This window comes from Cherax quadricarinatus, unplaced genomic scaffold (genome assembly GCF_038502225.1).
Source record: "Cherax quadricarinatus isolate ZL_2023a unplaced genomic scaffold, ASM3850222v1 Contig2765, whole genome shotgun sequence".
In the NCBI taxonomy this organism is placed as follows: domain Eukaryota; kingdom Metazoa; phylum Arthropoda; class Malacostraca; order Decapoda; family Parastacidae; genus Cherax; species Cherax quadricarinatus.
In genome coordinates, this window is record NW_027197791.1 from 39,835 (window position 1) to 54,898 (window position 15,064).

The 15,064-nt window shown below is 43.3% G+C and overlaps 1 long non-coding RNA gene across 1 annotated transcript in view; it reads right to left on the reverse strand.

The window, feature by feature from the left end:
• Window positions 1-14,691, reverse strand: part of LOC138851912 (uncharacterized) — a 29,113-nt gene extending 14,422 nt beyond the window's left edge. Inside the window, exon 1 of the long non-coding RNA XR_011391491.1 lies at window positions 14,149-14,691. This is a non-coding gene — a long non-coding RNA (uncharacterized lncRNA). The remainder of the gene's footprint in view (window positions 1-14,148) is intronic.
• Between the last annotated feature and the right edge of the window lie 373 nt (window positions 14,692-15,064).

Consider the following 15,064-nt stretch of genomic DNA (forward strand, 5'->3'; position numbering starts at 1 on the left):
AGGGCCTGGCGATTTATTTTGTTTCAGTCAGTCTACTTGTTTCCTAACCATTTCACTAGTGACTGTGATGTTACATACTTTATCGTCTTCAGACCCACTATAAAAACTAATTACTGGGATATTGTTAGTGTCTTCCTGTGTGAAAACCGAGAGAAAATAATTATTTAAAATCGAGCACATTTCATTCTCCTTGTGAGTAAGATGCCCAGAGTTATTTTTAGGGGGACCTATCATTTCTCTAACTTTCGTTCTATAAACCTGAAAAAAAACTTTTGAGTTAGTTTTCGAATCCCTTGCAACTTTAATTTTGTAGTCCCATTTAGCTTTTCTTATCCCCTTTTTAACATCCCTGTTAATGTCAATATACTGATTCATAAGATCACCCTCACCTCTCTTGATGCGCCTATAATTTCCTTTCTTTTGCCCTAAAAGATATTTGAGCCTATTATTAATTGATTTAGGGGCATTTCTATCTAATTTCTTTATATGGAATAAAAGTACTTTGGGCAGCATGTAAAGTGTTTAGAAAGCTTTCATACTGATAACTTTCTTTGTTACCCCAGTTCACAGATGATAGTTCTTCTCTAAGCCCATTGTAATCTGCTAATCGAAATCTGGAACTGTTACTGAGTTATCCCCAGTATCATACTTCCACTCATTGCTAAATGTAATTGATTTGTGGTTGCTTGCGTGAAGTTCCACTGGAATTTCTAAATTATTAACAAGGGTTTCTTTGTTTGCCAGAACCATGTCAATCAGGTTATTTCCCTTTTTAGGTTCTTTAACAAACTGCTTTAAAAAAACAATCATGAAAAACAATCCTTTTTTTAAAGTCTCCATAGAATTACAACGTTATCGTGCATTGTGACCCTAACATTTTCTTCCCACAGTAGTCTTCCTCGATCTCTATCCAAGTTTGGGGGATGGTATATCACACCTAAAATCAACTTTTCCTGGCTCTCTGAAAATTCTACCCAAGCAGACCCAGTATGAATTTTAGACTTTATACCCATTTTATGCAACAATAAACTATCCCGGACATTGAGTGCCACCCCACTCCCCTTTCTGATACCTCTGTCCACTTTGAACAATTTAAAACCCTGAATGTGACATTCAGCAGGCATGTCCCTATTTATCATATTAAACCATGTCTCACTTACGGCAAAAACATCACTGTTACCTGCACTTGCAACTAATCTCAATTCGTCCTTCTTATTTCTCGCACTATGACTATTAGCATAATATATATTTAGAAAATTTCCCTTCTCTTTTCTCTTTCTGCTGATTTCTGTTCCACTATACCTGTTACTGTCCTTGTCATCTAGTGCCACTGGCTCTCCAATATTCACCAATAACTCTACCTCAATCTGTCTATAACTGGTTTCCCTAAAACTCACACTATCGCTACACTGAGAATTCACTGATTTTCCACAAAGACCCATGCCAATATCTATTTCTAGTTTAAAGACTTAAAAGCTCCCTCCAGTGGCTAGGGCCCCCACCCCAAACCTAGATAAGTGAGCCCCATCCCGGCATTCATGTCGTTTCTGCCATAGAAGAGGTCCCAGTTGTCTGTGAATGTTGCTGCATTTTCCTTACAGTGTTTGTCCAGCCAGCAATTGCCACCAATTGCCCTATACAACCATTCCTTTCCAACTCCTCTCCTGGGCAAAATGCCACATATCACAGGGTTCCCACCCTTTTTCCAAATTATCTCGATTGTTTTCCTATACCTGCTAATCAGGTCCTCACTCCTACGTCTGCCAACATCGTTGCCTCCTGCACTGAGGCAGATAATAATATTGCTCGCATTACCTTTCATGATTTCGTCTAGACGGCTAACAATATCCTTCATCCCAGCCCCAGGAAAACACACTCTCTGCCTTCTACTCCTATCCTTCAAGCAGAATGCCCTATCCATGTACCTAATCTGGCTATCCCCAACAACAACAATGTTTTTACCTTCCTTGGTGACGTCTGTCGTCATGTTCCCAGTAGTTGACTCACATTCGTTAGGTAGCACTACACCTTCAATTGTGGAATTCGTCAAGATGTTCTCGATGGTTTTCGTTGGGGTTTCTAGGGATGTCTCACTCACGTCAGCCAATGCTTCCTTGGTGCTCGTTGTGACATTCCCAGTAGAACACCCATATTCGTCAGGTAGCACCGAAAATGGGTTGGAAGTTTCCACAATAGTCTTCTGGGCCCTCGTTGTTTCTGCCTCTCCAACAGTCTTCTTGATCCCCAGCTTGGTTCCATGTTGCCCGGCCACAGACCAAGCTCCCCTATTAACCTGGGGACTCACAACAGGAGGATTACTTCGAATCCTGTTCTCCTCCATTAATCAACGTATCTCCTGCTTAGCAACCCTAAGCTCTTCTTTCAGCTGCTGGTAAAGTTGCTCAAGAGAGGGCATCCTGATTCAGATGAGAGGGCATCCTGGTTCAGATGAGAGGGCATCCTGGTTCAGATGATGTTTCGGTTTCCTTTCTCTCTGTGACTGGGAAAGTGGCCCTGGATTCCATGGCACTGTAGCCTCCTCTGGACGAGGCTGCTGCTGAGTAGTGAAGGTTCAATTTGATGATGGAGGCTGGACAACTGGAGTTTTCCATGTTGCCTTGACATGGTGGAACCTCTCCGGGCAGTGCAGGTTTCAGGCATGATGCTTCTTGCTGCAGTTTGCACATCGTGGTTCCATAACCTAATCTCTCTTTAGTTTACTCAAGCAGTCCTTGGTCAGGCGAGATCCACTTCAGATTCTGCGTATTTTCTTACACTGACATCGGGCACTGAGGTGGTTGTACCTCTGGCACCTGAAACACGCTCTAGCCTGGCATTTTCCCCCAGCAACAGAGATTCAGTTGAGCTGGGTCCTCTATGTTGGATGAAGATCTGCCTCATAGGTAGTTTGCCGTTCTTCTGGCTCGGAGCCTGTGATGTAGTTCAGCTGGGCTTGTGAGGTCTCTGGGGAGACCTAATTTAACCAATTATATGGTCACACCTTGCCTTGGCAAACGTCTGTAGCCACGCCCACGTCTGAGGTCTTTTGTTCTTGACGGCGTCAGACCTAGGCGTCAGGTCGTACACGTGGTTGTGGAGGGTGCTTGGACCACCATAAAAGCCCCATGAAGAGAAGCGGAGCTGGGATGCAGAGCTCCTGAGCAGAGATTCGAGCGGAGTTGCTGCTGGGGTGCAGGGCTCGGGAGAAGGCTGCTGAAGTCTCTGGAGGAGACTGTTGGAGGCATTGGGCAGAGTACTGGCTTGGCGCAGTACTCGTGCTGTGTAGGTCTTGGGACCTGTGGCTTAGTTCCTGTAGTGAACTGTCCTCTGAACTATATTGTAAGTTATATTCATTTTGGTCAAGTTGATTGATTTCCCTGTCTCACTGCTTATGTGTACCACCCCATTTATCTAAACCACAATAATGTCTCCTGTTCCCAAATATATTATTGTACAAAGACTTAATAATAAACTGTGTTTGAGTAGAATAGTAATATTCACTGTCCCCGTTATTTATTCTTTTTTCTTATATTTTATTATGTTTTTATATGAGTGAAGAGTGGGCGAGGCATATGTTAGTGAGTAGTGTAGAGTTAATGAGAGTGTCGTGGTGGTCACCACTGACCTGTCATTACCTACCTACCTCCGCTAATCATCTCACTCCTACCACCTCGCCTGCCTCTCCCCTGCCTACATAATCCCTTACTCCCATATTCCCCACTTATATCCTATTCAATCATTACCCCCCTACATGACATGGTGTCTAAGCGGTGGTGGTTCTTATTATTTTTATAGTAGGAACCAGTCCCATGTGCCTTATTTTTGACTGCTCGGTTATACTTGTTATGCTACCATTTGCTACCACTTTTTTTTTTCTTGTGTGTGTCTAAAGTGAATATCTGTATGATATTATAATCCTAGTGACCTTAACTGACCTTTTTTGACGGTGGGTCTGAATAATTGTTTGGGTGTAATATTATATTTGGTGGAGTTGGTTGTTGGTTTGAGATAAATGGTGGAGAATATCAGTATTTGGGTGAGACTTTTGGGGGAAGCAATTACTGGCCGAAATTGAATATTTACAGAGGAATGAGAAGTCACCCAGCCCGCCTTTGAAGACTACCCACAACTGTCACCCATTGAAGAGTTGCCTATGATTGCTGTCCACCTGATGTGCCCAGTCACCCAGCTGATATGCCCAGTCACCCAGCTGATGTGCCCCAGTAGATGTATTGCTGCCCTGGTCTGTCATCCAGTGTAGTGGGTGTCTGTCTGCGTCACCCAGCCTCTGTGACCATCACCCACGGACCGCCAGTTACCCGCAGTTGCCAGGGATGGGTGACCGCACCTGCTGTTGATGACCTGAAGTGACCTCACCTCACCTCGAGCAACTGACCATAGCCTGCTACTGCTGATGTCGGCTGCTGTGATGCTGTCTGAGATGCTGTGGCGTGCTGTGATGCTGTCTGCTATGCTGTGGCCGTGCTGAGATGCTGCCGTGCTGCAATGCTGTGGCCGTGCTGTGTGCTGCTGTGATGTTGAGATGCTGCGGCCGTGCTGTGATGTTGAGCTGTGATGCTGTGGCCGTGCTGCGGCCGTGCTGTGATGCTGGGACCGTGCTGCGATGCTGTGGCCGTGCTGCGATGCTGTGGCCGTGCTGTGATGCTGCTGTGAGATGCGGCCGTGCTGTGTGCTGCTGTGATACTGTGGCCGTGCTGTGATGCTGTGATATGCTGTGGCCGTGCTGTGATGCTGCGATGCTGCCTAGCTCAGGAGGAGATGGCGGTGATGCTGCAGTGGTGTGTGAGGGATTCTGGCTGGTGTGCCAGGACAGGAGAATCTACTATGAAGGAGTTGCCATCCTCGGAGATGTGGAAGGACGTGAGCCGCGGAGATGGACTCCAGCTGCTGGGACCAGCCTGCTTTCAAGGGCGGTATGGAGGTGTATCCTGCCTTGCTGGTCGACCTGTACGACGGTATGCGGGGATGCCCTGCCAGCCATGAGAGACAATTAAGAGTGTGAGATGTCCCCAGCCTACTTTGACTTGCCAGAAGTGTTAGTGTTACCTGTGTGAAATAAGGTGACCTTGAATACGGTCCAGTGATTATGGCCGCCTTGTTTTATGAGGCCAGTGAATCCTAGTAGTGGCATAGGATAATGGAGGGTCTTAGCTGCGATGCCTGCCCTGTCTCGATTTTCAGATGTTGTAGTGTGCATGTGAAGTGTGCCGAAAATGCGACCTTGGTGGTCGTGAAGTGGTCCAGTTGCAGTTACTTGAAAGAATGCAACCCGTTGGAGCAGTTTTCCACGCCATAGAAGCCTAGAGAGGTTTGGCCCAATGGTTAACGTGCGAGGGTGACTAGCATTGGCTAGTGCATTTCTAGTAGAAGTAGGGAAGGCACTGGAGCCCGATATTTAGGTTTAAGGAGAAATGACGGGTAAGGAGGCTTTGCACCAGAGAGCAACTATTATGCTGGCCAACTGCGAGGTGTACTGATTATGCTGCCTTGTGGTAGTTGAGGAGGTTGAGGGAAATATATGTAGTTGAATAATTTTGTATTATGTATAATTTTGTCTTTGTATTGTAATAGATTTAAGGGATTAGGATTAAAATAGTCTAATAACTAGGACAAATTGTCCTAGTTCTCAGATATTTTAAATTGGGGGAGAAAGGGGGATGTGATGTAGTTCAGCTGGGCTTGTGAGGTCTCTGGGGAGACCTAATTTAACCAATTATATGGTCACACCTTGCCTTGGCAAACGTCTGTAGCCACGCCCACGTCTGAGGTCTTTTGTTCTTGACGGCGTCAGACCTAGGCGTCAGGTCGTACACGTGGTTGTGGAGGGTGCTTGGACCACCATAAAAGCCCAAGGAAGAGCATGATCAAGAGATTCGAGCGGAGCTGCTGCTGGGGCGCAGAGCTCCTCAGCAGAGACTTCGAGCGGAGCTGCTGCTGGGGTGCAGGGCTCGGGAGAAGGCTGCTGAAGTCTCTGGAGGAGACTGTTGGAGGCATTGGGCAGAGTACTGGCTTGGCGCAGTACTCGTGCTGTGTAGGTCTTGGGACCTGTGGCTTAGTTCCTGTAGTGAACTGTCCTCTGGACTATATTGTAAGTTATATTCATTTTCGTCAAGTTGACTGTGTTCCCTGTCTCACTGCTTATACATACCATCCCATTTATCTAAACACAATAATGTTCTCCTGTTCCCAAATATATTATTGTACAAAGACTTAATAATAAACTGTGTTTGAGTAGAATAGTAATATTCACTGCCCCCTTTATTGTATTTTTATTTATTATATTTTATTATGTTTATATGTGAGTGAAGAGTGGGCGAGGCATATGTTAGTGAGTAGTGTAGAGTTAATGAGAGTGTCGTGGTGGTCACCACTGACCTGTCATTACCTACCTACCTCCGCTAATCATCTCACTCCTACCACCTCGCCTGCCTCTCCCCTGCCTACATAATCCCTTACTCCCATATTCCCCACTTATATCCTATTCAATCATTACCCCCCTACATGACATAAGAACACAAGAAAGAAGGAACACTGGCCCACGCGAGGCAGGTCGCAGTCTCTTACCGGCTTAAGCCAATGACCCAACCTAGTCAGGTCATGTCACATTCACTTAAGGAAGGAGCACGGCATCAAACCTAGTACCACAAGCTAGTCAGGTCCAACTCACACCCACTCATGTATTTATCTAACTTATTTTTAAAATTACACAACGTTTTAGCTTCTATAACGGTACTCGGGAATTTGTTCCACTCATCCACAACTCTATTACCAAACCAGTGCTTTCCTATATCCTTCCTGAATCTGAATTTTTTTCCAACTTAAAACCATTACTGCGAGTCCTGTCTTGGTTAGATATTTTTAGCACGCTATTTACATCCCCTTTATTTATTCCTGTTTTCCATTTATACACCTCAATCATATCCCCCCTAATTCTACGCCTTTCTAGAGAGTGCAGATTCACGGTCTTCAGTCTATCCTCATAGGGAAGATTCCTGATACATGGGATCATCTTTGTCATCCTCCTTTTGTACGTTTTCCAGTGCATTTATATCCATTCTGTAATACGGTGGCCAAAACTGTGCAGCATAGTCTAAATGAGGCCTAACCAAGGATATACAGAGTTGAAGAACAACCTGAGGACTTCTATTATTTATGCTTCTTGATATGAAGCCAAGGAGTCCGTTTGCTTTATTGCGAACACTTATGCACTGTTGTCTTGGTTTTAGATTACTGCTAACCAGAACTCCCAAATCCTTTTCGCAATCACTAATATTAAGATCTACATTATTTAGTTTATATGTGGCATGGGTATTTTCCTGTCCAATGTTTAGAACTTTGCATTTGTCTATATTAAACTGCATCTGCCACTTCTCCGACCACTGCATCAGTCTATTCAAATCTTCCTGGAGTGTTGTAATGTCCTCGTCAGAATGAATTCGATAGCTTATTTTGGTGTCATCGGCAAACTTGCTTATGTTGCTATTTATTCCCTCATCTATGTCGTTTATGTAGATTATGAACGACAAGGGGCCCAACACTGACCCCTGTGGAACACCACTGTTAGATCTAATTTCCCTACTCGGAACAAAGTTGTCTGGGCAGCTGGAACTATGCTCTGAAAAACGTTATACTCACAGCCAAGATCACCTACCTGACCCATAGTCAGGACATCCCAATTTAGCCCACCCAGGTAATTTTTCAGTCCCAAGAAGTCGGCCAAGCGGAAGTCTGGGACAGAGATTTGATTTTAGTTATCTGGGAAATTCCATGATATATTGAAACTAAGTGATTTATGATCACTTTCCCCAAGCTCATCATTAACCTCAAGATTATTAATTAGTGAATCTGTGTTGGCAAGAACCAAGTCAACCAGATTGTTTCCTCAAGTTGGTTCTGTCACAACCTGTTCTAAAAAGCAATCCTGAACCACATCAAGAAAGTCACTAAACTCAAGATTTCCTGTTATATTGTTCCAATCAATTTGTCTAAAGTTAAAATCTCCCATTAACACAACATTTTCATATCTAGATGCCTTATGAATTTCGTCCCATAACAGCTTACTGCCCTTCCTATCAAGGTTTGGAGGCCTATAAATCACACCCAAAATTAATTTGTCACGATCCTCGAGAAACTGTAGCCAAAGAGATTCTGTGTTCGATGTTTCTAATCTTATATCATGTCTAAAACAACAATTTAAATTATCTCTGACGTACATCGCCACTCCACCACCCTTCCTCTTGGCCCTATCAGTGTGGAATAGTTTATAACCGTGTGTGTTGCACTCAGAAGACATTTTTCTATCTTTCAGATTGAACCAGGTCTCTGTTATACCAATAATATCTATAACATATACTATTAGTAGCCATTGTGTCTCATTCTTCAGTGTGTTGGTCTTCTAAGCCATTTATATCACATGCGTGTGTCTTATTTATTCAGATACAAAGAATCCAGTGAGCTGGTGCTACGTGAAACAGAACACGGCTGTTGGTGCTACGTGAGACAGAACACGGCTGTTGGTGGACCTCTATGGTATTGCATTCCATTGATATACAACTAGTCAGTCACAGCAGTGTCAGGGAATCGTGATATAATGTTGGCAAAATTACCGACAATATGTAAAGTAACACATGTGCGGCTATTTAATTGTGTTAGAAACAGCGATTAATGATGATTCGAGGCATTTATGTCTGCATAAACTGGGTTGTTTAATCACAATGCAGCGTCGTTGAATTTCATCAGGTAGTTGTTGGAATTCCGGTGATATACGCTGGCGTTGTTCAAGTTATCGTTTCTGCATGCATTAATGTGTTCAGTGAGACGTGTTTCGAGACTTCACAATATTCCTCTGAGACGCCTTTAGTCGACCTCAACCGCATCAGAGACCGCTCCACCCAGAACAGGAAACTAAGAAGTTTGGGCGTAACTTCCCTCTTCACTAAAGTACCCATCACACAAGCCATTGACGTTCTCCGACGTAAAGTCAACCAGGTGCTTAATCTTTCACTGCCTCCCGAAGATTTTGTTGACCTGATTGAACTCTGCATTAATTTCTACTGCTTTTCTATCAACAGGAATCTCTTCTGGAAAACTTATGGTATGGGAATGGAGTCTGCCATCAGCGTCGTCTTAATTAACTTACACATGGAAGATCTAGAAGTTGAACGCTTCGCCAACATCATCCTCACCAGCGCTTTATGGTTACGTTATCTACATGGAGGTGTTCCGGGAGACAACACCCCTGCGGCCCTGACCATGACCGTGCCTCCTGGTGGATCAAGGCCTCATCAACCAGGTTGTTACTGCTGGCCCGGCTGATCGGGCACTGACTTAAGGTATATGTCCAGCTTCCTGTTGAAGGCAGCCAGGGGTCTATTGGTAATTTCCTTTATGCCTGGTGGAATACTGTTAAACAGTCTTATGGACGACGTCCACATAATAACTCCCAAACGTTTTAATGTGAAGATTCTTCAGGAAAGACTCAACGCAGCTGAACTGGTTATCCAGTTGACACTTGAAGAAGAGACCAATGTTTCCCAGTCGTTCTCATTCACAAAATAGATAACACTCAAAGGTTTCAAGTTTATACGAAGCCTACGACCAAAAACAATTCCACACACGTCTATTCCAGTCAAGATACTAAGACTAAAAGAGGTGCCTCGTGGCCTGGAGAGCTTTTCTCGCTTCACACAGTGAGGTCTATGTTCGATTCGGCGAAGGGGTGAAAACATTGGACGTGTTTCTGTACTCCGGTTGTCTATGTTCACCCATCAGTAAAATGGGTACCCGGGTGTTGGCGGACTGGTGTGGGTCACATCCTGGGTGTTAGTGGACTGGTGTGGGTCACATCCTGGGTGTTAGTGGACTGGTGTGGGTCACATCCTGGGTGTTAGTGGACTGGTGTGGGTCACATCATGGGTGTTAGTGGACTGGTGTGGGTCACATCCTGGGTGTTAGTGGACTGGTGTGGGTCACATCCTGGGTGTTAGTGGACTGGTGTGGGTCACATCCTGGGTGTTAGTGGACTGGTGTGGGTCACATCCTGGGTGTTAGTGGACTGGTGTGGGTCACATCATGGGACAAAACTGACCTAATTTGCGGGAAATGCTGTACATAACAAGCGGCTTTCTATATAGTAGTATGTCACTGATGTCAGCTATGGTCTGTATACATTGTACATGTACTGGTAGTAAATAATGATATTATTATTATTATTATTATTATTATTATTATTATTATTATTATTATTATTATTATATTAACATCATCGGATTTTTCCTAATAGCATAATACCAAATCTACAATCCAGAGTTTTTTGACAAGGATTGTACATACATACACCGAACCTTCACCCAGCTACATTTCCCTTCCTTTCTCATCAAAGACTGCAACAAAAGAGCCCTTCAGATCATCAGCTCTCTACGCACTAACACCTTCCAGCCAGGTCGCATTGAACATCTCCAAAGTGCTCGCACTAGCTAACAGTACAGTCATCATCACATCCAGTACCTCCATAAAGGTCTAACTAGGTCAAAATTGAGAAATATTAAACCAATCAATATTTTTATTATCACACTGGCCGATTCCCACCAAGGCAGGGTGGCCCGAAAAAGAAAAACTTTCACCATCATTCACTCCATCACTGTCTTGCCAGAAGGGTGCTTTACACTACAGTTTTTAAACTGCAACATTAACACCCCTCCTTCAGAGTGCAGGCACTGTACTTCCCATCTCCAGGACTCAAGTCCGGCCTGCCGGTTTCCCTGAACCCCTTCATAAATGTTACTTTGCTCACACTCCAACAGCACGTCAAGTATTAAAAACCATTTGTCTCCATTCACTCCTATCAAACACGCTCACGCATGCCTGCTGGAAGTCCAAGCCCCTCGCACACAAAACCTCCTTTACCCCCTCCCTCCAACCTTTCCTAGGCCGACCCCTACCCCGCCTTCCTTCCACTACAGACTGATACACTCTTGAAGTCATTCTGTTTCGCTCCATTCTCTCTACATGTCCGAACCACCTCAACAACCCTTCCTCAGCCCTCTGGACAACAGTTTTGGTAATCCCGCACCTCCTCCTAACTTCCAAACTACGAATTCTCTGCATTATATTCACACCACACATTGCCCTCAGACATGACATCTCCACTGCCTCCAGCCTTCTCCTCGCTGCAACATTCATCACCCATGCTTCACACCCATATAAGAGCGTTGGTAAAACTATACTCTCATACATTCCCCTCTTTGCCTCCAAGGACAAAGTTCTTTGTCTCCACAGACTCCTAAGTGCACCACTCACCCTTTTCCCCTCATCAATTCTATGATTCACCTCATCTTTCATAGACCCATCCGCTGACACGTCCACTCCCAAATATCTGAATACATTCACCTCCTCCATACTCTCTCCCTCCAATCTGATATCCAATCTTTCATCACCTAATCTTTTTGTTATCCTCATAACCTTACTCTTTCCTGTATTCACTTTTAATTTTCTTCTTTTGCACACCCTACCAAATTCATCCACCAATCTCTGCAACTTCTCTTCAGAATCTCCCAAGAGCACAGTGTCATCAGCAAAGAGCAACTGTGACAACTCCCACTTTATGTGTGATTCTTTATCTTTTAACTCCACGCCTCTTGCCAAGACCCTCGCATTTACTTCTCTTACAACCCCATCTATAAATATATTAAACAACCACGGTGACATCACACATCCTTGTCTAAGGCCTACTTTTACTGGGAAATAATTTCCCTCTTTCCTACATACTCTAACTTGAGCCTCACTATCCTCGTAAAAACTCTTCACTGCTTTCAGTAACCTACCTCCTACACCATACACCTGCAACATCTGCCACATTGCCCCCCTATCCACCCTGTCATACGCCTTTTCCAAATCCATAAATGCCACAAAGACCTCTTTAGCCTTATCTAAATACTGTTCACTTATATGTTTCACTGTAAACACCTGGTCCACACACCCCCTACCTTTCCTAAAGCCTCCTTGTTCATCTGCTATCCTATTCTCCGTCTTACTCTTAATTCTTTCAATAATAACTCTACCATACACTTTACCAGGTATACTCAACAGACTTATCCCCCTATAATTTTTGCACTCTCTTTTGTCCCCTTTGCCTTTATACAAAGGAACTATGCATGCTCTCTGCCAATCCCTAGGTACCTTACCCTCTTCCATACATTTATTAAATAATTGCACCAACCACTCCAAAACTATATCCCCACCTGCTTTTAACATTTCTATCTTTATCCCATCAATCCCGGCTGCCTTACCCCCTTTCATTTTACCTACTGCCTCACGAACTTCCCCCACACTCACAACTGGCTCTTCCTCACTCCTACAAGATGTTATTCCTCCTTGCCCTATACACGAAATCACAGCTTCCCTATCTTCATCAACATTTAACAATTCCTCAAAATATTCCCTCCATCTTCCCAATACCTCTAACTCTCCATTTAATAACTCTCCTCTCCTATTTTTAACTGACAAATCCATTTGTTCTCTAGGCTTTCTTAACTTGTTAATCTCACTCCAAAACTTTTTCTTATTTTCAACAAAATTTGTTGATAACATCTCACCCACTCTCTCATTTGCTCTCTTTTTACATTGCTTCACCACTCTCTTAACCTCTCTCTTTTTCTCCATATACTCTTCCCTCCTTGCATCACTTCTACTTTGTAAAAACTTCTCATATGCTAACTTTTTCTCCCTTACTACTCTCTTTACATCATCATTCCACCAATTGCTCCTCTTCCCTCCCGCACCCACTTTCCTGTAACCACAAACTTCTGCTGAACACTCTAACACTACATTTTTAAACCTACCCCATACCTCTTCGACCCCATGAAAGGGGGTAAAGCAGCTAGAACTGACGGGATCATGACAGAAATGCTAAAGTAGGAGGGGATATAGTGTTGGAGTGGTTGGTATTTTTGTTTAATAAATGTATGAAAGAGGGGATGGTACTTAGGGAGTGGCAGAGAGCACGTATAATTACTCTATACAAAAGGAAGAGGGGCAAAAGAGATGGTAAAAATTATAGGGGAATAAATTTACTGAGTATACCAGGAAAAGCGAATGGTAGGGTCACTATTGAAAGAATTAGAGGTAAGACAGAGAGTAGGATTGCAGATGAGCAAGGAGGCTTTAGAGTGGGTAGGGGATGTGTAGATCAAGTGTTTACATTGAAGCATATATGTGAGTAGTATTTAAATAAAGGTAGGGAAGTTTTTATTGCATTTATGGATTTAGAAAAGGCATATGATAGAGTGGATAGGGAAGCAATGTGGCAGATGTTGTAAGTATATGAAATAGGTGGCAAGTTACTAAATGCTGTAAAGAGTTTTTATGAGGATAGTGAGGCTCAGGTTAGGGTGTGTAGGAGAGAGGGAGATTACTTTCCCAGTAAAAGAAGGTCTTCTCCATTTTCGTCTGTTCTTCGAGTTATCTTGTGTTATTCCCATCTTCTCATACCCCCCAGATATAGTTTTGAAAGAACGTTTTTGTTCACTTAACTAAGAGTAAATTGTTAAATCCGAATATATCAATAACGTTGGTACTCGCTCAGCCAAGTGTCTGGAAACACTGTCTGGAAACACTGTCTGGAAACACTGTCTGGAAACAGTCTGGAATCACTAAAGCAAGAGTGTTACAGACTATGGAGAGGAAGAGTGCTCCAGATTATGGTGAGGAAGATTGTTCCAGAGTATGGTGAGGAAGATTGTTCCAGACTATTGAAAGAAAGATTGTTCCAAATTATGGAGAGGAAGATTGTTCCAGACTATGGTGAGGAAGATTGTTCCAGGCCAGATGACAGCCAGCATGCAAACACACAGATGACAGCCAGCACACAGATGACAGCCAGTATGCACACAGATGACAGCCAGCATGCAAACACACAGATGACAGCTAGCATGCAAACACACAGATGACAGCCAGCATGCAAACACACAGATGACAGCTAGCATGCAAACACACAGATGACAGCTAGCATGCAAACACACAGATGACAGCTAGCATGCAAACACACAGATGACAGCCAGCATGCAAACACACAGATGACAGCCAGCATGCAAACACACAAATGACAGCCAGAGACTTCAGACCACGTACTGTCAGCTTCTTCACGGCGAGAACGAGCGGGTTGTTTGGGTCGGGGCATAATTCTGGCCTTCTCGAAGTGCGCGAAGTCCTGGCTGGAGTTGGGTCCGCCGTTCCCGACCTGGGTCTTCTGCTTCTGCTCCTCCTGCTTCTGGATCCTCTGCTCAAGCTCCTGGTGAATCTGTTGCTTGAGTTGGTCGTCGATCTGCGGCTGCCCCGGCTGTGTCCTCTTCTGTGACTTCTGTGACTTCTGTGACTTCTGCTTCAACTCGTCCGCTGAGCTCTCACTCCCACTTTCAACCTGTCAAAGATAACTAAAATGCAATAGAGGTAACTGAGAGGTAATAAAGACATAACTAAGACGTAATATAGAGGTAACTAAGAGTAATAGAGAGGCAACTAAGATGTGATACAGGTAACTAAGACGTAATAGAGGTAACTAAGAGGTAATAATGACATAACTAAGAGGTAAAGAGGTAACTAAGAGGTAATACAGAGGTAACTTAGGTTTAATAAAGAGGTAATATAGAGGTAACTAAGAGATAACAAAGAGACGAGGTGTGTGCCCAGCACAAAGAGCTGAATAAACCACACTGAATAACACTTAATAATAATAATAATAATAATAATAATAATAATAATAATAATAATAATAATAATAATAATAATAATAACACAGGAGACCGTCGATTAAGACGGTAGTTACGTTCATGAAAATCTTGTCCAAGATAAAATCGTCTAAAACAAACTGAAAAACATATAGGAAAAATAGAGTTACGTTCCTCATGCCCTCAAAATGGCAAACAATTTTTTAGGTCTCCAAATCGAAGATATATATATATATATATATATATATATATATATATATATATATATATATATATATATATATATATATATATATATATATATATATATATATATATAT